Here is a 26275-nt window from a genome sequence, read left to right on the forward strand (position 1 = left end):
ACTATCAAGGACAACATGGCCTTCCTTGCTCCACCCTTGGTTGATTTTTCGACAATCACTCCTTTGCCACTGGCTCCTTCCCTGTATCCCTCAAGAATTCCATTGTGCACTCTCCCCTTAAAAAGACTTCTGCCGACCGCTCCTGCCCGGCTAACTTCCTCCCCATCTCCCAACTGATCCAACACACTGAATCTGTTGGTGGTTTTCTCCACGACCACAAGTCTGGCTTCAGAGCTGCCAGAGGCATTGATACTACTCTCCTGAACACCTGTGAAGTCTTGCTCTCAAATCTCGATTCCAACTTTGCTTCCGTTCTCATCCTTCTTTATCTTTCCTCTGCCTTTGATACAATCAATCATGCCACCCTTTTAAATTGGCTCTGTGATACTCTTGGCATCCCAGACCTGGCACTGGACTGGCTGACCTCCTTCCTCTCTGGCCGACCTTCCCAGGTTCAAATGGGCCCTTTGCTCCCCTGCATCTCACTCTCCACCTGTGGTGTCCCTCAGGGCTCTATTCTCTTGCATTGGCTCTTCAACATCTACCTTGCCACTCCGACCCACTTGATCTCTACTTTCTCTCCTCACTTCCATTGTTATGCAGATGATATGCAGTTCTCCTTCAACTCCTCCACTCCCTTCATTCGCTGGCACTTGTCCACCAGGCCTCCCCTAGCACTCGCCTAGCCCCTGGGTTGCTCTTCATCCCTCTTACTCCTCCCTAGCACTTGCATGCTTTCCAATCTGCCATGTACTTTCCTTCCCACCCTAGCATTCGCATTCCGCTACGACCTGTACTCCCCCCGACCTCCCCACCCCCATCTATCTTGCACTTCTTGCTGCTGCACTTGTACAATCCGAATGACACAAGGCCTAGTAGGACCGTTATTGTTATTTTTCATTCCTGTTCCCCCTTCCCGCTTTTTGTCTTGTGGCGCATTGAAACACCATTTTCTGTATTGACACTTTATAAATACCCAATAAATAAACTGAAACATATATAATCCGCACTAGTGACCGGAAACACGCTCTCAGCCCAGATGCAACACATCAAATGCAGGAATCAATTGGGAAAAGCCACTCAATGCAGTTGAAGGCCTTTTCTGCATCTAGGGCAGCCAATATGACTGGCAACACAGGGTCAACATTGTGCAGCAGCGTAAAGAGGCATCTATGTGGGTCTTCCTGGCACAGATTATTAATTACTCAACAGTGTCCATATGGCGTTAAGCTACGAGTTTCGACGGCATCTCATTTTCTCCAGTATTTCAACATCAGGATTAATAAGGACAAAGTGGGCTATTTGAGGGGTTACGTGGTAGTGGGGTTTTGGGATACAATTGTGTGGCCAGAAATGCTTCTTGAGTAGATACTGGATTGCTCATACATGGCTACAGATGCAGGGCGTGGAGCTCTGAATACAGCCATCAGCCCACCCAGACCTGGTGCCTCGCCACTGGCCAGAGGTTGAATAGTGACTTGTATCTCCCCATGCCTAGTGGCTTGTATGTCCTACACTTTTGAAGGGACTGTTAGGGGTCTGCTTGAGTATGTCCTCAACCCAGGACAACCCAGGACGCTAGAAATCCTGGAGGGCTATTCAGACAAGTGGGTTTTCTCTAGTGTTTGACAAAACACCTCAAGCTTTTTGTTGATCACTTGATCATCATAAGCCAGAACATCCTATGAGTTAACTTGACTTGTAATGTTACTATTGTCACGTTCAGCCAGGACAGGGGTCTCTCTGCTCTATTCTCCTCCCTGTATCGTCTGGAAGCTGTTTTCTTATCTAGAAATTGTATTTCTCTCAATGGTTTACCTCTAAATTCTTCCAATTCAGACCGTATTGCCAGAGGCAGATGGGGCGCATCCATTGAAGGCATGCTCTTCCTGCTGTCCATGTGCACCTTCTTGTATTAGCTTTAGAATAGCATTTGACTTAGAGATACACACATCCCTAATGTAGACTTCAAGGCTTTCCCAAGGGATCAAGCTGTAGTCCACTGACGCCAAGTTTACTTCAAGGAAAGGGTTGACATCTTCCCACAATAGTTTGTCAATTGCCAAACCAATTGGGGAGTCTTGTTTAAATTGCCAGAAGGTGTTCTTTAGTATTAGAAAGCTGGACACTAGCTATTACCAGGTAGTGGTCTGATAACTTCCTACAGAGCATTGTATCGGAGGACCCTCATCTGAACAGTTATTGTCATAGATATAGTCTATCCTTGAGGGCACATTGTGGATCAAAGCATAGACGTATTCTTGCTGGTACGCATTTCGGTGTCTTCAAACATCTGTCAAGGAAATAAAGTCCAATATGTTATGAAGTGTGCGTGCAACTTTGGGAAGAAGGTACATTAGTGTAGTTGATCTAGCCAATGTTAAGTGTAAAGTGATGTTGATGTTCCTTCCCTAAAAGATGCCATATTTCAAATAGTGATGTAGCTATTTTCCAATGGTTTGGGAACATTCTTGGACATTGTAATTAGGCCAATACATCTTTACCTACACCAACATCTGGCCTTGGACCTTTCCAGCCACTAAAATGGAGCATTCATCATCCTGTCCTATTACCATGTCTAGCTTACAGCAGTCTTTCATGAACTAGGATCACACCACCCTTAAGAATTTGAAATATAGCAAGAATACTATCTGTGTGAATGCAAGTTTCTGTCTGGCAAATTATGTGTGTTGTGTTAGTTGGGGGTGCTTCCTGCCAAAGGAGGATGTTAACATGATGTAGAACGATATCTAGACTTCTGGGCCCGCTAACGGATATGATATTTAAGTGAAGTTGGGGGGTGCAGTTGTGTGTTCAGACTGGGAAAGTGTCAGCCAGTTTGGTGGGTGTGTGTAATATTCACCCAGGGGAGGAAGGCTAGCTCAGGGGCAACATGATTGTCTTGGAAGCAAACCAACGCAGCGCAACACAGGTGTGAATCCCGATCCCGCGCTTGGAAACCACTCGCTGGTATTAAGCGCGTTACAAATAAACAATAAATAAATAAAATAAATAAACTAACGGGTGAATTGTCTAGTGCAAACAAAAGAAAACACAGGGGTTGAGGTAAAGATGGGGTTAGAGAAAGATGTGCTTACACAGAGTTGCTTGGTCCAAGGGAAGTTGGCTCTTCATATTGACTGTAAAAACAGCACAGCTTTTCAGTCAATTCTAAGATGCCATTCACACAGGGCAATAAAAACGTTCCTCTGCACCAGAATTGCCTGTGTAGGATTCACATCAATGCCCCTGACCAGAGTGGCTTCAGAGAGTCATTGCTTCCAAACCCGCCAGCCACTAGAACAACTTATCAAACACCTGAATCCATTGCAGGAGGCACACAGTGAATCAGGCCTGGAGGTCACCAGGAGGGTGAACAGAAGCAGCCAGCTCCTTAAAGGACCAAGAGCAGCAGCGCCTTGCACACAGAAGTGAATTCACTTACAGCACAGGACCCCGAAAGCAAAGATCGGGAGGAAATAACACTGCCATAATGATGTCAGGCACCAGACTCAGAGAGTGCACTGTGGCAGGTCACAGCACTTGTGGTGGTCTGTGCAACATGCACGGCTTCATGGTGGGCTTCATGACACCCTCAAGATGCACCACACCCTGCTTGATGCCAATTGGGAGTTAAACCACCACTGTAGCAGAGTGTCTTTGTAAGACTTCACATGACTCCAGCTTATGGATATTTTCAGGATGAGGGTGCAGAAAACCTTGTTAATTTGCAGCCATCTTGCTAGCTGCCCCTCCCTGTTACTTGGTTCTCAAAACCCATGACCTCCCACGCATCCTAGAGGTCCACAGATATTAAGAGCAGATGAGGTCCACAAGACCAATCCAGGTGGCACATTTCACTCCCTGCTGCTACTGCGTGTTACGTGATCTAATTATGTCTTTTTTCTATTTTCTCGGAAGCCCCTGCGTAGAAGGAGATGGGATCTGGCACCGGCAAGGTCACTGTGGCTGTGGAATGCGTGACCGTCATGCCTCCAGGGATGGAAAACCATTTCTGAGAGAATGTGCACAGACCGAACAGTGCCTAACAAGCTGTAACCAGAACCCACGGCCACATTGCCCTGTGCTCAGGAAACAGTCCATTATAAGAACTTGAACACTTTTATCGCTTGGGTTCTATTGCTACACTCCATACATGGGCCCAGATGCAGGCTGCAGACATTCCCTTTGACATGTGTAATGTTGGTCAGGACTGGAATAGCCACCTAAACTGTATATAAGGATCTTGCTGGCCTGGGGGAGCAGAGCAGTCCACCCAGGCGGTTTGGATACATGCTTTCATTATATGCAAATACCCTTCTACCTCTGGTCTCCCATGTTATTATTTTGGAGTGTTGCTGAGTGTGCAGTGAAGCAGGGCGATTGCAGGAGGGAGCAGGACGAACGATTGTAACATTTGGTGCTGAACCCCGGAAGCTCTCTTTCTCGCCTACCACTGGCACAGTTGCGGAGGCAACATCAAATACGGTAAGTTTAAAGAGTGTTTTTCGCTGTACCAATGTATGTGTAATTTTTTTTTTTAGTGCAAAGTAGCACTACAAATTGATTAATTATTATTGCAAGGGAGACTGACTTCGGAGGCCTGGTGTCTCTGAGACATACGTAGAGGTACCGCCAACTGTCTGTTTGGTAGGGTCAGTTGCCTCAGAGTACTATTTTTTGTTGGTACAGGGTGAAAGGGCAGCAACAGAGCAGCAGTTTTAGTCAGAGCACGTTAAAGTAGGGCTTGTGGTACAGTCAGAGCACACTACAGGTGCAGGGTAAAAGCTGTATTGACATCAAGCACTGTGTAGTGTTGGAAGCTTGCACTGCGGTAGGGTCAAATAGGGACAGAAAAATAAGACAGATGGCAGACGCCAGTCCACTGACCAGGCGGGAAGAGGAGGCTAAAGAGGTTATTGAGGACTTTTTAAGAAAAAGATTGGTATATGCATGTGGTTGAATATTGACAGGCCTCCAAAAACAGTAGAGGATTTAATTAGTGATACATTTTGTCTTTATAAATAAATGTCCAGCAATGTAGCAATTAGGAACACTGGGTGAAGGCTTGCCTGTGGGGTTTGTGTTTTCCACCTAGCTTCTCGTTTATTTTGAATAAAGAGCTGGGATTACCTAGCACCTAACATAATTCCATCCTCTTTCGTCTCTTTTATTGGCAGTTGCCAGGTAGTGGGCTGAGTTAATTCTTTTGGCCCAGATTACAAGATCTTCCTTCTGCTACCCTTCATCGGGCACATCCCAGCTATTGACCTCTTGTTTAAAAGCCAGACCCAGCAGAGATAAGCCCTTAGAGGTTCAATGTCCATTAAATATTTTCCTCTCTCACCTCTGCTCTATCTGTACCCCACATGGATACTGGGGGTACTGTGTATTACCTTATCCGCAATGAGTCTCTCACCACCACCCACCTGCAACAGCTCATCACCTGTCATCTTGCACTCACCCCATCAGCTCAGCATTTGGTGGAGGGAAGAGAATACATTTGACTGAATAGCAGGAAAAAGCAGTAGGACTGTGTAGAGAACTAGAGTGAAGAGGAGCGTCAAGGACAGAGAAACAGTGAATATGATGAGTCGCCCTATGGACAGGGGACCACCTTCCAGTAGGATAATGACCCTAGTACCATGTAAAGCTGCAGGTTGTAACACTCTGAGAGGACGTTATTCACAAAGAAAGCAATATATTACTAACTTGCCTAAACCAAGCCACAGCAATACACACAGCGTGGCTCTTTTCTACCATGTTGTGGCTGAGGTGAGTGTTTCCCCATCTTGCGCTTACTCCTGAAAATTAAAGCTAAATTGTTTCCCTTGTTGGTGACTCCCTTTGTGCTATGGTTGCATCACGGCCTGCTTTTCACGATCCCTTCCTGATCCAAACTGCCCCTGCTTCCCTCCCGCCTCCCACCCCTCCACAGACACATGATTGGGCATACTGCCCTACTAAAGTGGATCTTCCGAGGCAGTCCCACTACCCGGTGCAGCCCCTTTCCAATGAAGGACCCTGAGGCCAAGGACAGCTCCCCCTGAAGCAGCTCCAGATGGTGTCTGCTGGTGTCAGCCAGGGAAGCAAGAAGCCAGCAGCCGCCACCCTGCTGCGACTGCTAAAGTAAGTGTGGTGGGTCAGAGGGTGCAGCAATCACTGCACCCCACTAAACAGACAGACCCCTCTAATTGCGTTATTGCTCTTATTTTAAAATATTGAAAATATTGAACTGTATTGCCTGGCCATCTCTCTAGGAAAGTTCACTTTTCGTTTTTCACATTGCTGTTTGTGTTCAAACTAGGCCTTTTCCCCTCTTTTTAGGAAAGTTGAATCTGAGTGTTTTTACAGTGTGCTCCTCCACCCTGTCTGCCGTCCACATTGCTCCTGCATTCCCCTGTGGTTGCCTGTTTGTTGCCTCCTGTGTGCATCCTTCTGTGTGAACCATCCCCTCTGTTGCCTCCTGTGGTGCTCAGCTTGGGCTGTGCTTCTTTCCTCCCTCACGCTCCCTTCTTGCCTCCTCGCACCATCTATGGTGCTCTCAATCTCTCCCATCTTCTCAAACTGCTACTCTATCTCCTATCCTATCCCTCTCACCAGGTCTTGTAGGAAAACCTTCAAGATGTATATCCTGGTCTCCAACCCTAGCCTCCCTATCGCTGATACCCACATCACCGCTTTCTCCAGACAGGCCCTAACTGACATCCTCTTTGTTGTTCCCTCTCCAGACCTATGGACACTAATGGTGGCACTTGGTGGGAGGTCCTCTTGGCATCCTCTCACTCCTCCAAGACCATCATTAATGTCTACCCGAATGGCATTGTCTTGGTCCAGAGCCCTCAACCCAATCTCCTTCTTTTCTATAGGCATCTCCCAAGTCTTATCAACTTCCTCCCTTCTCCTGCTACTGCTACTAGCTCCTCGCTGGCTCCTCTGCCACCTCCTTCTTCCGCCGCCTCTCTAGTACCTTCCTCCTCCTCTCTGTCTACTATGCCACCTCCTACTATGACCTATGCCCACTCTCTGGTCTCCTCTACCTCCTCCGCTGGGTGTACCTCAAGCCTGTACCCCACCCTCTAAACTCTTACTCTGCTGTCAAACAATCCTCTGACATCTGCCACCTCCTCGAAGAACTTGACCTGGATGTCCTCACTCTCACCGAGACATGGTTCATGGCCAGCCCGGTCATGAATTATGACACTCTCCTCCTTGATGTCTACAAGATCCTCTCCAAGCCCAGAACCAACTGACCCAGAATTGGAGTAGCTCAGATCTTTCCGGTGTGGGTTTCTGCTTCTGTTCATTCCTACGCAGGCCTACTCCTTCTTTGAATGCCGGGTTTGCAGGGTCTTTATCTCTCCTGGCCTCTCTCTGACTGTGGCCACCATCTACATGCCACCTGGCCAGGTCGCCCTCTTCCTCTCAGAATGGGCTGACCTCTCCTCTTCTCTCCTTGCCTCTACCTCTCAACTTCTCCTCCTTGGAGATGTTAACATCCACTTGGATGCTTCTAATCCCTCCTCTGGGTTCTTCACTAACCACTGCAACACTCTCTCTCTCCATACTACCCTTTGGTCCGACACATTCTGACAGACACACCTTGGATGTTCTCATCTCCTCAGACATCCCCTCTCTAACACTCCCACTACTCCTCTCTCTTGGTCTGACCACTTTCTGCTTTCCTCTCACCTGAAACTCTCTGTCCCTCAGACAAGGCCCACCTCAGCGCTGCCACCTACCTTCTCGGTCATTCGGCCCATGAAGTGTGTGTCAGCGGATGCCTTTGCCTCTACTTTCTCTTCTCCTCCTATGCCTGCGGCTGACCTACACCCTGACACTGCCCTCTCTAACCTGCATCTTCCTATCCCCCACACTCTGAAAATCCTTACCCCTGTCATGAGAATCCATCTGAAGCCTACCTCCAAGTGCAACTCTTGGTATGACTCAGACATCACCAGCCTGAGTGGCAGCAGGCACCTTGATGAAAATTGATACGGGGCACTTACCCCCTCCTGCATTTTCCCAGAAATCTCTCCACCTCCTACGACACTGGTCTTAAAAAGTCCTTATGCTGTGACCCAATTAAACAACGTTTTTTAAGGTGGGCCCCCTTGTAGGGGTAGCTCATTGTGGGCCAGGACAAGGAGGAGCAGTGCTTCAGTGTGCCCGCAGACATCACCTGCCTGTGTTTACAGAAGTAACTGGAGAAGGTGATATACACGTTGCCTACCCCAACCTTAATGCATAACATGTTGTGTGTCCAAGGGGAGTGAAGTCAAATGATGTTGTGGGTGACAACAACCGGTCACATTTGATTTATTGTGAGGGTGAAAATTATTCCAGGAATTAATCCTACCCGAATGAGGGAGAGATGAAAGGTATGCCTCTGTGTTAGGGTGGTTGGGACTCAGAGGGTTGTTCCTGGACTCACATGCCATAGGATGGTTTTATTGCACGATAATGACATGCGCAACAGAAGTGCATGTTAAGGGTGCAGATTACTCAAAGGGCCGTTACTGGGCAAGGGCCTGGAAATACCAGGGGTCTCACTACTGATGCAAGGTCTCTTGAATAGTGCTGTTTGGTTGTGACAGCTTTGTAGCTGAGGCAAGCTTTCTTGAATAGTGATGTTTTGGTTGTGACAGCTTTGTAGCTGAGGCAAGCTGTCTTGAATAGTGCTGTTTTGGTTGTGACAGCTTTGTAGCTGAGGCAAGCTTTCTTGAATAGTGCTGTTTTGGTTGTGACAGCTTTGTAGCTGAGGCAAGCTGTCTTGAATAGTGATGTTTTGGTTGAGACAGCTTTGTTGCTGAGGCAAGCTTTCTTGTATAGTGCTGTTTTGGTTGTGACAGCTTTGTAGCTGAGGCAAGCTGTCTTGAATAGTGCTGTTTTGGTTGTGACAGCTTTGTAGCTGAGGCAAGTTTTCTTGAATAGTGCTGTTTTGGTTGTGACAGCTTTGTAGCTGAGGCAAGCTGTCTTGAATAGTGCTGTTTTGGTTGTGACAGCTTTGTAGCTGAGGCAAGCTGTCTTGAATAGTGCTGTTTTGGTTGTGACAGCTTTGTAGCTGAGGCAAGCTGTCTTGAATAGTGCTGTTTTGGTTGTGACATCTTTGTAGCTGAGGCAAGCTGTCTTGAATAGTGCTGTTTTGGTTGAGACAGCTTTGTTGCTGAGGCAAGCTTTCTTGAATAGTGCTGTTTTGGTTGTGACAGCTTTGTAGCTGTGGCAAGCTGTCTTGAATAGTGCTGTTTTGGTTGTGACAGCTTTGTAGCTGAGGCAAGTTTTCTTGAATAGTGCTGTTTTGGTTGTGACAGCTTTGTAGCTGAGGCAAGCTGTCTTGAATAGTGCTGTTTTGGTTGTGACAGCTTTGTAGCTGAGGCAAGTTTTCTTGAATAGTGCTGTTTTGGTTGTGACAGCTTTGTAGCTGAGACAAGCTGTCTTGAATAGTGCTGTTTTGGTTGTGACAGCTTTGTAGCTGAGGCAAGTTTTGGTTGTGACAGCTTTGTAGCTGAGGCAAGCTGTCTTGAATAGTGCTGTTTTGGTTGTGACAGCTTTGTAGCTGAGGCAAGCTTTCTTGAATATTGCTGTTTTGGTTGTGACAGCTTTGTAGCTGATGCAAGCTGGCTTGATTAATGCTGTTTTGGTTGTGACAGCTTTGTAGCTGATGCAAGCTTTCTTGAATAGTGCTGTTTTGGTTGTGACAGCTTTGTAGCTGAGGCAAGCTTTCTTGAATAGTGCTGTTTTGGTTGTGACAGCTTTGCAGCTGATGCAAGCTTTCAAAACAGCTTTGTAGCTGTGGCAAGCTGTCTTGAATAGTGCTGTTTTGGTTGTGACAGCTTTGTAGCTGAGGCAAGTTTTCTTGAATAGTGCTGTTTTGGTTGTGACAGCTTTGTAGCTGAGGCAAGCTGTCTTGAATAGTGCTGTTTTGGTTGTGACAGCTTTGTAGCTGAGGCAAGTTTTGGTTGTGACAGCTTTGTAGCTGAGGCAAGCTGTCTTGAATAGTGCTGTTTTGGTTGTGACAGCTTTGTAGCTGAGGCAAGCTTTCTTGAATAGTGCTGTTTTGGTTGTGACAGCTTTGTAGCTGATGCAAGCTGGCTTGATTAATGCTGTTTTGGTTGTGACAGCTTTGTAGCTGATGCAAGCTTTCTTGAATAGTGCTGTTTTGGTTGTGACAGCTTTGTAGCTGAGGCAAGCTTTCTTGAATAGTGCTGTTTTGGTTGTGACAGCTTTGCAGCTGATGCAAGCTTTCTTGAATAGTGCTGTTTTGGTTGTGACAGCTTTGCAGCTGATGCAAGCTTTCTTGAATAGTGCTGTTTTGGTTGTGACAGCTTTGCAGCTGATGCAAACTTTCTTGAATAGTGCTGTTTTGGTTGTGACAGCTTTGTAGCTCAGGCAAGCTTTCTTGAATAGTGCTGTTTTGGTTGTGACAGCTTTGTAGCTGAGACAAACTTTCTTGAATAGTGCTGTTTTGGTTGTGACAGATTTGCAGCTGATGCAAGCTTTCTTGAATAGTGCTGTTTTGGTTGTGTTGGCTTTGCAGCTGATGCAAGCTGGCTTGATTAATGCTGTTTTGGTTGTGACAGCTTTGTAGCTGAGGCAAGCTTTCTTGAATAGTGCTGTTTTGGTTGTGACAGCTTTGCTGCTGAGGCAAGCTTTCTTGAATAGTGCTGTTTTGGTTGTGACAGCTTTGTAGCTGAGGCAAGCTTTCTTGAATAGTGCTGTTTTGGTTGTGACAGCTTTGTAGCTGAGGCAAGCTTTCTTGAATAGTGCTGTTTTGGTTGAGACAGCTTTGTAGCTGAGGCAAGTTTTCTTGAATAGTGATGTTTTGGTTGTGACAGCTTTGTAGCTGATGCAAGCTTTCTTGAATAGTGCTGTTTTGGTTGTGACAGCTTTGCAGCTGATGCAAGCTTTCTTGAATAGTGCTGTTTTGGTTGTGACAGCTTTGCAGCTGATGCAAGCTTTCTTAAATAGTGCTGTTTTGGTTGTGACAGCTTTGCAGCTGAGGCAAGCTTTCTTGAATAGTGCTGTTTTGGTTGTGACAGCTTTGTAGCTGAGGCAAGCTTTCTTGAATAGTGCTGTTTTGGTTGTGACAGCTGTGCAGCTGATGCAAGCTTTCTTGAATAGTGCTGTTTTGGTTGTGACAGCTTTGTAGCTGATGCAAGCTGGCTTGATTAATGCTGTTTTGGTTGTGACAGCTTTGTAGCTGAGGCAAGCTTTCTTGAATAGTGCTGTTTTGGTTGTGACAACTTTGTAGCTGAGGCAAGCTTTCTTGAATAGTGCTGTTTTGGTTGTGACAGCTTTGTAGCTGAGGCAAGCTTTCTTGAATAGTGCTGTTTTGGTTGAGACAGCTTTGCAGCTGAGGCAAGCTTTCTTGAATAGTGCTGTTTTGGTTGAGACAGCTTTGCAGCTGATGCAAGTTTTCTTGAATAGTGCTGTTTTGGTTGAGACAGCTTTGCAGCTGATGCAAGTTTTCTTGAATAGTGCTGTTTTGGTTGTGACAGCTTTGCTGCTGAGGCAAGCTTTCTTGAATAGTGCTGTTTTGGTTGTGACAGCTTTGCTGCTGAGGCAAGCTTTCTTGAATAGTGCTGTTTTGGTTGTGACAGCTTTGCTGCTGAGGCAAGCTGCTGTTTTGTTTGTGACAGCTTTGTAGCTGAGGCAAGTTGTTTTGAACATGGTCTGTCTGAAGGTGCAGTCGTTGCAGGTCCTTGAGAATGGGGGTTATGTGGTGGAATGTTCTTAATTAGTGATGGGCTGTGCTGCAGTGTGCTGGATGGCTTTCAGGGTGTCCAAAGTAGCACCAGGACACCAGCGAGCAGGGCGTTGTCATCGGCCAGTTGGGAGATGACTAGGGTTTAGACAACTGTTCGGAACCCGGGGCATTGATAACAGCCTTGAGTTTGCGGTGAAGTGCCGCTGTTACCATGCAGCTTGGTTCTTCATTAGCTCTTCCTTTGTGTCATCCACAGCAGCAGTTAAAGGTGCAATTGTAATTCCTTACTTTAAAAAATCACAGACTGATCTATCAGAGTTTGCAAATGACAAAGCAATTTTAAATTTCCATTATTAGCCACACAGAGGGACTATATTGCAGTGCCCAGCTTTGTAGAAGTCTTTATAGAAATCACAACATCCTACACTCTAATCGGGTTAGATTCTGAGCTTTGCACTGTACCCGGTGAGCAGTGATTGCTATGCTGGAGGACTCAGAGAGAACACCCACTCTTGATCCAAACACTCTAACTATAGGCCCATCACTAATGTACCTTTCCTACTGAGGATTCCTGACTGAGCGGCATATCTCCAGGTTCAAGAACAGCTGGTTAGAAACATTCTGTGTAAACGACAATCAGGATTCAGACAAGCACATGGCACAGAGACGGCCGTGCCAGACTTAAAGACCAATGTCTTGCAAGCCATGGAAAAAGGTGGCATCGTGTTATTGATGCTACTGGACCTGCCGGCTGCCTTTGATTTGGTGGATCATGCTAAACCCGTTAACAGACTTATACAGTGTGCATCTTTCTCACCTGTAGCGGCCCAATGGGTGGGATCCTCCGTTTCCAATCGTGCAGCAAGCACGTTTGGTGGTATTGCAGTAGCAGATGCGTACAATGTGGCATTTGCTGCTCCAGAAGGGTCATACTTGTCAGAACGGGAGGATAGCTCAGGGGCAGCATGCTCGCCTTGGGAGCAAGACGACACAGAGCAACACAAGTTGGATCCCCGGGTCCGCACTTAGAAACCTCTGGGTATTAAGCACGTTACAAATAACCAATCATAACCCTCTATGATATATTCACCAAACCATTGTTTGAGCTGCTGGAAACAAGGAGTATAACGCACATCAACCACGCCGACAACACACAGTGCTTAATTCCCATCTCGGGAGATCATGAAAAGGACAGAGTATATTAACGAGGTCTACTCTTACATACAGCAGTGGGTGACATCTAATGGCTTTACTTTAAATGATACAAACACAGAACTAATGCTTGCTGGCACAGCTAACAGATTAAATAAACCAAGCGCTGAGTATAAAAGTTTTGTTATGGCTGCCTCTACCATCGCCACCCTGAAAACCCTTAAAACTATAAGACTCGGAGCTGAGTGTGAAGGCTCATGCAAACAGTGTGGTATCCGCAGCTGCCTACCACCTTAAGCCTTTAAATCAATTGCGACACTTCTTAACCAAAAAGAGCTGTGCCACTATTGCAAGAGCCATTATTGGAGCCAAGATGGATTACTGTGGCAGCCGCTGCGTGGAAGCAGCAGGGGTGAAAGTTCCAAACTACAAGTAATCCAAAATAGTACAGTAGGCATAGTGGAAGGCTTAGGGAAGAAATAGCATCTTTCGCAGACCAGACGCGCTCTCCGCTGGCTACCAATGGAGGCTGGATCTTCTTTAGACTTCTAGTATTGACGCACACATGTCGATTTGGTGACAGAAAGGATTGCCTTGTTACCAGCCCAAAGGATATTGAGGTCTAACACCTCACATCTGTTATATATGTCTAGAGTTAGATTGGTTACAGTAGGCAAATGTGCAATCCATTGCACAGCACCCACTCTCTGGAACACCCTACCGCCGCTCCTGACTTGGATTGTAGCTCGTTGGCCGTTTGCAAGCGAGCTCTTTAGACCTATCTGTTTGCCTGAGTGGTGGCAGCATTTCCCAAGTGTCTTACGTAAAATGGATTTTCTGTCTCAGGAGTTTGTGATTATTATTTCCTGTTGTCTGCCTTTGTAAACGCCCTGATACCTACGGGCTTGTCTGTCTGGCACTATATAAGTACAAGGAAAAATGAACGGGACGTTGTGCCAACTCAAGAAGGGTTTCTAATGTTTGACCAAGTATGAATACAGAAATTGCAAAAACATTCTTCACAAATAAACAATTCAACCACAATACACAAATGAAACAACACATAGATTCAATGACCACAAGAAGTGTCCTAAGGGATAATTCATACACAACAAAAAAGAGGATGTGCTGCGGTGTATGTTCAACCCCAATGCTAATATATACAAAGTTCATATATCAAATCCAACATGTTTCTGTCGATAATGCTGATTTGCACAACATTCTTCAGGGACACACTAATAACAATTCATATCCGATTTCCGTATGGTGGACACTTTGTGTTATGAATCCTCCTCAGAAAAGACGAAACCGTCTTCATCTATTGTGTGGACACCCAAATAATTCTCTCTGTTCACACCTACTGCAACAGAAACAAAAACAGAGTCAATCATTAACATGTGAGCCCTGGCAAGTGTGTCAAAATCCAGTAAAACACTTTAAATGCCACATTAACTTTCTTGTACTCAAAAAATGTCTACCTGTTATAATTGTCTATCAGGAAGCACTTCATTTACGATAAATCATGAATGACACCATCAAGGTGTCTGTTTCAATCGATCCTGAACGTCTCTGAAAGTTGCGCTCCCAATATCTGCAACACATCAAAAACAAACAGTTCACTTTGTCAGGGCTGTCTAATGAGACTCTTCAATAGCCCCCAATTATATTCACGTCAAGTATCCTAGAGAGCACCGCAAACGCCAAATACGTGCTTGGTGGTCCATCTCTCTACACCCGGTCTACATGTGTACACCCGTGACGCTTTGCCTGGTATACTATTGGTTTAGGTGATGAATTCCCCGCACAAGGATGCTGTATAGGGCGGTTTTGTCAACTATTCAACCATTCAGCCTTGAATGAGGGTAATGTTTTGAGTGCTTTTTGTTAATAATGCAGTACTCATGGGGAGTAGTAGCCTTTACATGGTGATGCATCGTTGCATATAACATACATCCTCACGGTGCATGCTGACCATGGTGGTGTGCTGCGGCTAACACACAACACTGCAAGGATTGCACACATAAACACTTTAGATGATCCAGTGCAACATAACATCCACCTTTTAGATACACCTGTGTGAAGAACACCTGTGGGGTCACACAGGGGTTAGCTCGCGGTTCCCTATCCTGATACCAGCAGCTTGCAGAAATTGGAACGCTCTTTTCTAAAAGAAATCTCTAGGCTAATGCCCTCACACAAAATTGAACATCACGCAACACTCAATGAAAAGTTCTCATGTTTTAAACTGAGGGAGAGTGATCAACCCCAAAACATCAGTGAATGGTAATTAGCAATTCAGTTACCTAAGAATAATTAAATAACAGTTTGATAGACAGTGTAACAGTTTATTTTATTTTAATTTCTTTTTTATTGTGTTTAATTTTTTTATTAGCGACTTATGGTTTGTTACAAACCTTTGTCACTGTACATCAGTACAAATGAAAGGTAAACAGGTACCAACATGTCTGTCGTTCTAGGGAATGCACGAATCAAAGTGTCCACATTTGCATATCAATTCAAAATATTCTGAAGGCCTCTTTTAAAGAAATGCAGTATACCGAAGATAGTGGAGTAATTGTCTCCTTGACAAAGGAGTGCCCACAAAACGTCTGCTTCTTCGCTGTGGGTCGCTGTTAACCATTTTCCTAAGTGATTTGTTCTTAAACCAGTCAAGCCTGTACAGAGCTAAGGCTGAGTGTCACACACTAAACAGTTAATGTCAGTTCTTTTATTCAGAACTATCTCAGCCTCATATCATGCCCCCTGGCTCCCTCCCCACTGAGCTACCAATGAGCCAAGAACCAGGCCGCTGTACAGGAAATATATTGGTATTTATTTGAATTAGATGTTAAGAAAATCACACTAAAATGTCAAACACCACTTTATCCATGGCACAACACAAACAAACTTCCCTCAACATAAATAAATCAGACAAGTGGTTGGAAAAGAACATAAATCACAAATCTTTACTTTTGACAAATTTCACTTCAAGAAATAATTAAACAGATCAATAAATAAAAGCAATTACGGATGCAATGCTGTGCAATTTCGATTTTCCTGCTCGCTTAAAGGGCTGGCAGTTTAGTTTTACAAATTTGTACAAATGTAATTGTAATTGGTTATTTATGACATGCTTAATATGCAATTGTTTCTAAGCGCGGACACAGGGATTGAACCTGTTTTGCTCTACGTCATCTTGCTTCCCAGATGAGCATGTTGCCTCTGAGCTATCCTCCCAAGGTTGCATATGGCAATTATTATTTCACCCACACTTTCACTTTAAAATAACCACAGAGTGATATAGCAGTTTGTTTTTCAGAACCCCCATACTTTGGTCTGTGTTTGGGGAAGTCTGACAGAAAAATTGGAATGATTTTTGAATTTTGGATTTCAGACCCCCGCCATTTAAAGGCTTGTGTTGGGAAACAGGATAGCAAAAATTGGGATGATTTGAGAATGTTGGATTTCAGACCTCCCACCATTAAAGGCCTGTGTTGCGGAAGCCGGACCCGTAGAATTGCCCAATTCAATTACAGTCTATAGTTTTCAGCGCACACTGGGAATGATCCAAACAAAAATCACCCTGTTATGTTCTGACACAGGGAATTAATTAAATTAATATTTTTAGTTAAATAGACCAAGGGGCTACACAGTTTTTCCCCCTGCACACTATGAAGGGAAAGGATTTAAGGATGGCAGATCCCCCCACCTTTTGGTTACAAGGTTACAAAAATCTCCATTCTGACTCTGTTGGCTCCCTCCATGACCACCAATCTGGCTTCAGAGCTGCCAGAAGTACGGAAACTGCTCTCCTGAACATCTCTGAAAACCTGCTCTCCAACCTCGATTCTACCATTCCCTCTGTCCTCATCCTACTTGACCTCTCCTCTGCATTTGACACGTCAACCATACCACCTTACTCATTCGTCTTCGTGACAACCTCGGCATCACTGATCAGGCTCTGGCCTGGTTGACCTCTTTTCTCTCTGATAGACCCTCCCAGGTACAACTTGGGTCCTTCCTATCGTCTATCTCCCTCTCCACATGTGGTGTTCCGCAGGGCTCTATCCTCTCGCCCTGGCTTTTCAACCAATACCTGGCAACTATCGCTTACTGCATCTCAATGTTCTGCTAAACTTTCCAGTGCTATGCTGACGACACCCAACTCATTTTCAGGCTTCCTTCAGCCTCCACCTCTTCTTCCCTCATCTCCGATTGTCTAATCGCCATTCAAAATTGGTGTGCCACCAATGATCTATGTCTAAATGCCAACAACACTGAGATCCTCCTTATTGGTACACCATCTCCATCCTTTCCTCTCACTCTCTGGCCAGCCTCCCTTGGCCCTCCTCCCACCCCCACTTGCGTGGCTAAGAACCTTGGGGTTATCTTTGACTCTACACTTTCCTTCTCCGCACACATCTCTGATGTCTCCAAAAAATCTAACTTATTACTCCACCTCCTTAAGGATACTCTACCTTTCCTCTTCTTCCCTCAAAAGCTCACTGTCTCCCAAGCTCTGGTTCTTTCCATACTGGATTACTGTAACAGCCTCTTCCTAAATCTACCTGCCTCCACTCTCCGCCCTCTACAACTAATCCAGAACAGGACTGCAAGACTTGTCCTTGGCCTCAAGCCCTGGGATCATATCTCTCCAGCCTTGAAATCCCTTCATTGGCTCCCAGTGGATGCAAGGATTAAATTTAAAACCCTCTGCAATGTCCACAAGGCTTTCTGGGGCTTGGGTCCAAAATACCTTTAACTATCCCGCCGTAAATACCTCCCCTCTCGAGCCCTTCGCTTCTCTACTTCAAACTCCCTCAGGGTTAGTGGTTTTGCAAAAAAACGAGCTGGGGGTAGATCTCTGTCTTCGGCTGGTGCCTCCCTTTGGAACAACCTCCCGGCCACCTTGAAACTTGAGGAAAAACATCTTTGGTTCCGGAAACTTCTCAAGACCTTTCTCTTTGCCTTTGCCTTTGCCCCTTCTCCCCTGTTGATCTGTTTCTTCTCATGGCATTGTGCACCTGGCCACCCTCTGTTCTTTCGGGCCCAGGTATCTGCTCATCCTGCCACCCTCCTGCACGGCCTCCATGCCACCATCTGCACTAGAGTTCTGTATCTGTACCCATACAGTCCCCCTCCCACGTTTCTTCTGCACTTATCAGATATACCTTTCTGACTAACTTTCACCTGCTACTTGCTGGCTGCACTACCATGGTTTAAAGCCCTTATTTATTATTTATTCTATTTAATATTTATTTATGTTTCCTCTTGTCTGCTTCGCACTTTCCACTCCCCCCCACCCCGTGCACTTCTCCCCCATTTTCCTTTCCCTTGCACTTGCGCTTTCTTAAATGTCACTGGGCCTAGTAAGATCGCTGTTTTCTGTTTTTTCTTTGTTCTCCTCCCTTTCTGCCTGGTCGCGCTCTGAAACACTTGTGTACAAGCGCGATATAAATAAAATATCATTTCATTTAATTTCAAAGGACTCAAGTACTTAGATTGAAAACCTCTGTTTAAAGTTCATGAAAGCCATCTGCATGTAAGGATGCTCTGGAAAGATAGGGTAGGGGTCTGGTTATTCCACTCTTCAGGATGGTCGCCAGCTTTTCACCATAGAGTCCAGTCAGCTTTTTTAGGCATCCCTAGCAATAGACAGCTCCACCCAGATGCAATCTCCTTTGGTGATTCTGTGGGTCTGTCAGATGGTAAGCTTCAGCAGTTCTATCCTTTCCTCATGGTGCATCCACTTTATATAGCAGCAATGGCCCCCATAAAGTTTACAATTTTGGGGAGTGCCCTGCAAGAGTTCTCACACAACAGTGTGAGAATTCAACAGTTACCCTTCTCTCTCCTCCTAACTGCAGCCCCTCTCTAAGGATTGGTTTAAGAGTCTGGAACAGACATATCGCAACTTCCATTTGAAATCCCCTTTTGTTCTCATGTCACATTTTGACAAAAAAGTAACTGCCATATGATATATATGTTTTCTGATTCAGCTAATCAGGGGGAATTTAATAAAATAACATTTGGGTCCGCACCATGTTGCACTACTGTTTGGCAATTTTCTGCCGTTTTTATAAAAAGCATAATAGTTAGGAACATGCAATTTAATATCCATATTCCAATTTTACCCTCCACCCGTTCGCCAACTCTTAAATCTGGAACATTTTCAGATCAACCAGAAATCCATTTTTGATGCCCATTACAGTTCCCTGAGTCAAAGGTGGATGAATTTTATACCGCCACAATCGCCTGGTAATTACCTAAAAATTAACACATCAATCAAGAAAGTACAACATTTGGTTGCTGAGAAAAAGGCCTAAATGGTAAAAGTCCTTTTAACTTAATAGCAAATCTTTGGGATATGCAAATTGGAGTTCTCCTGTCTGGAGAACCAATTGCCTCTTTGTATCATGAAATGGCATGCACAGACTATTGGACAGGTAGCAAAAAGGCTGACACTAAACTGGATCAGACACTGCACCTGGAGGTAGTGAAAAATCCCCCCAATCACCCTGCCCCATCTGATCTAAGAAGTGATAGCTGGGAGAAACAGGGTGTCCAGGGAAACCCTCTGGGGTAGAAAACCATGATGCTGGAAGCTTTGGTCTGTGTTGTCTTTCTGTTCTAGTCACTGATAGGGAAGACTGAGGAGGCTCGCTGTGGAAGTAAGGAAGCTGTGTCTGTAAGGAGAACAGGTGACTCGTGGAATATATCTTCTGAGACTAAACGTTTGCTAACTGTACTCTTTTTGTGTTCCAGCAGGTGTTCGTCAAAGAGGGGAGAACACAATCTCCTTCTCCAGGCTACGGGAGGAAGCAGGAGCAGATTAGCTGCAACCCAGGAAGAGAAGAGGGGGGAGGAGAGATGCAAAGGGTCTGGAGGCAATGGAGTCTCTGGGAAGCTGTTTGGGATTAAAGATCTGTACGGGCTTGAAGGTTAGTGAAAGAATCTTTCCGCTCTGTCGGAAGAGAAAGTGGAGCTGTCAATTTTGAATGGCATTACGACAGTGTATGTGCGAATATGTGTCTTGCTTGTACTGTGTCAGTCCATGAGAGATTGGCGACTGAAACCTTTCCGAGGAGGGAAGGAAGCGGAATACCAGGACCGGGACTCTCAAAAGCACAGGGCTGAGTTAGTTTACACAAAGTATTAATGAATCATACTATGAAAAACGTGAAAACGTACAAAGCGTCTCTGTGGAGAGTAACGACGTGCTGTTCCTTCGGTGAAAGTTGCAGATATTACCAGTCCAGCCCCCATGCAGGCAGAGCCAGGAAGCTGAAAAGATGTGTGTAATTTCAGGCATGGGCAATAGTATTCCATCCTCCCTGCACCTCCTCCATGACCAGCATTGGAAATGAGTTGTGACAGTATTCCCCTTTCCAAGCGGAGTGCATCCCGACTTCCCGGGATGCCAATGATGGAACTGACGCACCACCTGGGGGGCGTGAACTGCAGAAGTGGGTTCCCAGGATCTATCAGCTGGAGTATAACCCTTCCAGTCCACCAGATACTGGAGGTGACCCCTGAAATATCTGGATTCACAAATACTGGAGACTTCAAATTCCGGTCCAGTGGCGGTGAACAGCGGAGGAGGACGAGATATGCTGCATCGATGGAATCGGTCTAGAACATCAGGCTTGATCTGAGAAACATGAAAAAATTGATGTATCCGGGACCAGGTAGGAGGAAATTGGAGATGGAAGGCGACAGATCCTACCTTCTGGGTGATCGTGAATGGGCCAAAAAACTGAGGGGACAGTTTTGAGGGGACCAAATGCCGAGCCAGAAAACAAGATGACAGCCAGACAGAATCTCCAAAGAAGAGGATCGGAGTAGGGAACCGGCAACCGTCTGCAAAACGTTTGACCCGTTCTTGAGCTTCTCACAGGGAAGTCTGAGCCGCTTTGTGTCCCTGTCGAATGTCCATTAGTAAGACATTGATGTCTGGAAACCGGGAAGAGGTTGGCACAGTGGTTGGGAAATAGGTCGGATGGAACCCATAAGTGCAGTAGAAGGGACAAGACCTTAAAGCGGAATGGGAGGCATGGTTATATGCGAATTCTGCAAGAGGAAGAAGATCCACCCAATTATCTTGCGTATCCCTTCAATGTTTGATTCAGGCGCTCTGTTTCTCCGTCGTTGGTTCAGGGATGAAAGCCAGAGCTTTGTGCGTGCTTGATGTTAAGACTACTGCAGATATGTTGCCAAAAATGGGATGTGTTCTGGGGACCACAATCCAACAGGATGTTGTCTCGGAGTCCATGCCATGAAACAATGCTCTCAATAAAGATCCGAGCCATGCCAGCTGCCGTGGGAACTCCCGTAAGAGGTACAAAATGGGCAAGTTTTGTGACATAGTCTATAGTAGCCGTAATTGCAGTAGAACCTTGTGACGTGGGTAAGTCAACAGTGAAATCCGTCGAGAAGGAAATGATCTGGGTGTCTTGGACTGAAGGCAAATGGGTCAGATGAATACATAATCTTGGACATCGGTAGTCAACGTATGCCACCAGAAATGCCTCTGCAACAATTCGGTAGTATTGGCTATGCCTCAGTGACTGGCTGCTTGGGTAGCATGGCACAGTCACATTACTTCAACTTGGAGAGGAATGGTTGGGAGGAACATCTGGTTGCCTCTTTCTGGTAGGGAGTCGTGTTTCTGATACAGTCATACACATTCCTTGGAAGCAACCCTGATCTTTGCAGAAAATCTGTTATCATCTGTAGAAATACTGCCTTGGGAAAGACCTTCTCTGATTGAAATCTGGTCGCAAATCCTTCCTCAACAGGGCATCGGCCCGGAGATTACTTCTTCCTGGGCGGAACGTGAAGAGGATGTTGCATGGTGAAAAAAAGTGAGCCCCTCTAGCCTGCCGATTGTTTGTACTCTGTGCATATTGTAAAGCCTTCAAATTATGATGATTGGTTCTCACCTCAAGGGGGAATCGGGAGCCTAAAAGTAAATCTCTCTATGTCCTTTTGTTGCTCCTTATGCGCCGGATTCAGGATCTGCGCTTCCACCACAATTGTGGATCTTTCAACTGAGGTTACTGGTCTACCTGAAGTTGCCATTGATTTTTGGATAGATAAGCATAGCTCCAGTAATGAGTTATTGTCGATGTCTTGATAATTGGTAGAGTCTAAAACATCACTGCCATTGTGAGTGGGCGAAAGAGTCTCCTTTTCTGGTGCGGCAATATCCGCCCCCGTATTAGCTTTGGGCTTACCCTTCCCAAACATGGCAGGAATAGTACCTTTTCAGGTATAACACTGTCCCCATTTACTGTTGCCTTATTCGCGATCTTAGGGGGTAGTTTCTCCACTTTTTCATTATTGACTTTTCGTAGGTTGTACCTAGTGTTTCCTGCTTTTGTTTTAGTCATTCTCTTTACGGAACACACCACCGCACGTCTGACTGGGGGGTATGCCGTAGATTACGATAAAACTGAGATCGTGCTATGCAGGTTATATATCGGTCACCGATATGTGTCGTAGCCCACTGTGACAGATTGAGCGATGATAGGGATCAAAGAGGTAGAATCGCCCTCCGCAGTCTCCCGGCCCAACTGCCGTCTGTGTGGGTGTATCAGGTTCCTTACCGCTCTTCCGGTGCCCCTTATGTAGATCCTGGAGGGGTTTAAGGTTCTTGTCCCCCGCTGTCCACCGCTGTCCACAAGTGACCACAAAGGACCACTTGTCCTCCCACTTCTCCGCGCGCGCTCCGCGCTGGAAATGATGTTAAGTAGAGTTGGTAGCTGCTCACTGCTGCAAAGCTCCGCCTCCAAGTAGTGTCCAGGGAAAAAATACTCGACGCACCACAAAGGACCACTTGTCCTCCCACTTCTCCGCGCGCGCTCCGCGCTGGAAATGATGTTAAGTAGAGTTGGTAGCTGCTCACTGCTGCAAAGCTCCGCCTCCAAGTAGTGTCCAGGGAAAAAATACTCGACGCACCACAAAGGACCACTTGTCCTCCCACTTCTCCGCGCGCGCTCCGCGCTGGAAATGATGTTAAGTAGAGTTGGTAGCTGCTCACTGCTGCAAAGCTCCGCCTCCAAGTAGTGTCCAGGGAAAAAATACTCGACGCACCACAAAGGACCACTTGTCCTCCCACTTCTCCGCGCGCGCTCCGCGCTGGAAATGATGTTAAGTAGAGTTGGTAGCTGCTCACTGCTGCAAAGCTCCGCCTCCAAGTAGTGTCCAGGGAAAAAATACTCGACGCACCACAAAGGACCACTTGTCCTCCCACTTCTCCGTAAATGTCTCCATTCCTCAAAGGCTCTTTTGGCTACTAACAGTTCTTTTTCTAGAACTGAATCATTAAATTCTGATTGAGATAGGGTTTTGGACATATAGGCGATGGGGCATTCCATTTCTTGGTCAGACTCTTGCAAAAGAATGACCCCTAGGGCGTGATGAGAGGCATCAGTCTCCAAAATGAATTTCTTTCCCTGGTCCGGAGTGATCAGAATAGGAGCAGTGGAAAACAGGTGCTTGAGATGCTCAAAGTACTCTTGGACTTGGGAATCCCACTGGAAAGGAAATCCATTCTTGCGAATATTGGTGAGGGGTTGTATTATGGCTGAGGAGTGTGGAAAGAATTTCCTATAAAGGTTCACGAAACCCAAAAAGCGCTGGACCTCCTTAACTGTGGATGGAGGAGGCCAATTCAAAACTGCGGTAACCTTTGCTGGATCCAGTGAGATGCCTTTGGCAGATAACACATATCCCATGTAGGTGACCTGATGTTGATTGAATTCACACTTTTCAAGCTTGCAGTAAAGATGGTTACGGAGACGACCCAGTACTAATTGGACATGTCGAATATGATTGGATTCTGTAGTGGAAAATATCAGGATGTCATCTAGTTATACTACTGTGAAGTGGAATAAGACGTCCACAAAAAGGTGATCCATTCATCTTTGAAAGACAGATGGGGCATTGGATAACCCAAAAAACATTACGCAGCACTCAAAATGTCCAAAGGGTGCTTGAAATGGCGTCTTCCATTCGTCACCTGATATAATTCAGATGAGGTGGTATGCTCCTCATATATCTAGCTTGGTGCATATCGTGGCCCCCTTCACAGCCTCGAGGATGTCCGGGATCAGGGGCATAGGATACCGATCAGGGATGGTTATCTTATTAAACACTCGAAAGTCGATGCATGGGCGTCATTCTTCAGTATTCTTATTCAGAATAAAGAGGAGGGAAGCACCTGATGAGGAGGTAGATTCCATGATCAAGCCATTCTGTAGGTTGGTCTGCAGGTATTCCTTGAGTACTGCCTTCTCCTTTTGCGACAGAATGTACATTCTTCCAAAAGGAATGGGCTGATCCGGTTGTAGCTCGATGTCATAGTCCTCCCGGTGATGAGGAGGGAGTTCGGAGAATTGTGGGGAGGCGAATGCCTGAAGCTTAGGGTTCGGGGTTTCCACTCACATGGCTCAGAATTGTAGTGTTGGAAGAGAGTTTTGGGTTTGACGGTGAAGTATGCATGCCCACTGAACCCTGCGAAAGACAATGGGAAAGGCAATGTTCGGACCCCGGGAATAAAGTACAGGCGAATTGTGCTGGCGTAACCACTGTACACCTAAAACAATGGGGTAGTGGGCTGCCTAGATCAGGTCGAAACTGATGACTTCAACATACAAAAACTGGAGAAACAGAAAAAGGAGATAGACAGGGGGACAGACCTTAACAAAGGCTTGCTATGTAAGTAGCAATAACCTCAGCCCTAAATTGCATTAGCCCTTCATTCTTGTAGCAGTGCATCCAATATTTTGCCATTGAAAATTCCCAATTGAAAACTCCAATTGCCAATGCATTTTAGTCATCTCCCAATAGACTCTTGTTTGCCTGTGTATGTTAGCATATCCCCATTGAAAACCCCCTCATTTGTCTGTGTACATCCTTAGTATTTTTGCAATTAAATCAATTAATTTGCCCATTGAAAGTCACGGGATCTGGGTTAGTGACATTTGACACCAGTAATCTTTTTCCCAGTGTTTTTGTTAATGGTTATAGTTATAAAGTGTTGCCCAAAAGAATTAATCCCATTTGGATCTGAGAAACAAATATATCCCTGTGTTTAAATTGGACCCTGTTAAATGAATTTCCATTTGCCACTCTATTTTTCCTTTGCATTTGCTATCCTAACCCAAAACCGATTTCCCTGTTGTTGTGAGCTAAGCCCTTCCCCAGAGCCTACCTGTCATTTGCAGCCTCAGTAAAAAAAACGAATTCCATGTGCATTTTCTTTTCCATTGAAATTAAGCTTAACATCCCAAAAAACAATGATCTGCTTCTGCTCCACTTTCCCTATTGTGAGGGCAAAACAATTTTTCATTTGCAATTTTCGTTCCATTGGAAATGTGTGTGGTATATTCTGAAAATCGAGTTTCTCCTTGTGTGCTGACTAGCATTCTCTACAAACCCTGCCTGTCTTTCTGAACATAAGCAAGCAAGGTCCCTGTGTTCCCATCTCTTTCCCATAGCAGTTATGAGAAATAATAAAAAGAAAAAACATCCCTCCATTGGCGCACCAAAAACAGATGTTCCCCTGCTTTGCTGGCTCCCCATCTTCTTTCTGTGAGCACCACACAAAAAAACGATTTCCCCTGTATTCTTACTCCCGGCCACTGCCTTCCATTCAGAGGAATCAAGTCCAATTGATTTTTGGGGGGTTTGATTGTGGTAAATTGTTATTTTTCTGTTCTGCCAATAAATAAAGGAAGTAACTGTGATAGTATATCTTAACCTGGCTATTTTGGAGAGATTATTGCATTTTGTGTTGCCACAACATTGATGGCTGTTGTAATTGGTTGAGTTTCCTTTGACATAAATAATAAATTAATTAATATTGTATTGATACACACCGACCTGGTTCCTAGTCCATTGTGACACAGGGTTTTTGTGGAGGATGGGTGCGAGACGGGTGGGAGGCCAACTCAAAAAGAATCCGTAGTACATTAAAAAAATAAATAGCGTTTTATTGTGCGCCCCATTCATTGTAGGGGAAGGAGTTCCCTGGCTTGCGTGTGCCGTGTAATAAACCCTGACACTGTGTTGAGGATTATGATGGCGCTTATGCACAAATTTCGCGCAACAATTCACCCTCGCAATCCAAGTAAGACATAAGTATACTACCACTGAGATGACTAACATTTCATGTAGTTCTACTACATTGTCGTAACTTCGATCGATCACTGACGAATGAATTTAGTATGTAAATTTACTTAATTTCTTTCGCTTATTGCAAATAGAGTGTTCATTGCTTACATGTCTTTCACTTTCAACTAAAAAACATTTCTCTATTGTCCAAACCATTCTGGCTTGAATGGGTGTTCACTTTTGTAATGTGTCGATACATCAATGCCCAACTACATTTTTCCAGAAAGTTAATTTTCG

The sequence above is a fragment of the Ambystoma mexicanum genome, chromosome 5p (assembly GCF_040938575.1).
Source record: "Ambystoma mexicanum isolate Mex_15411 chromosome 5p, UKY_AmexF1_1, whole genome shotgun sequence".
In the NCBI taxonomy this organism is placed as follows: Eukaryota; Metazoa; Chordata; class Amphibia; order Caudata; family Ambystomatidae; genus Ambystoma; species Ambystoma mexicanum.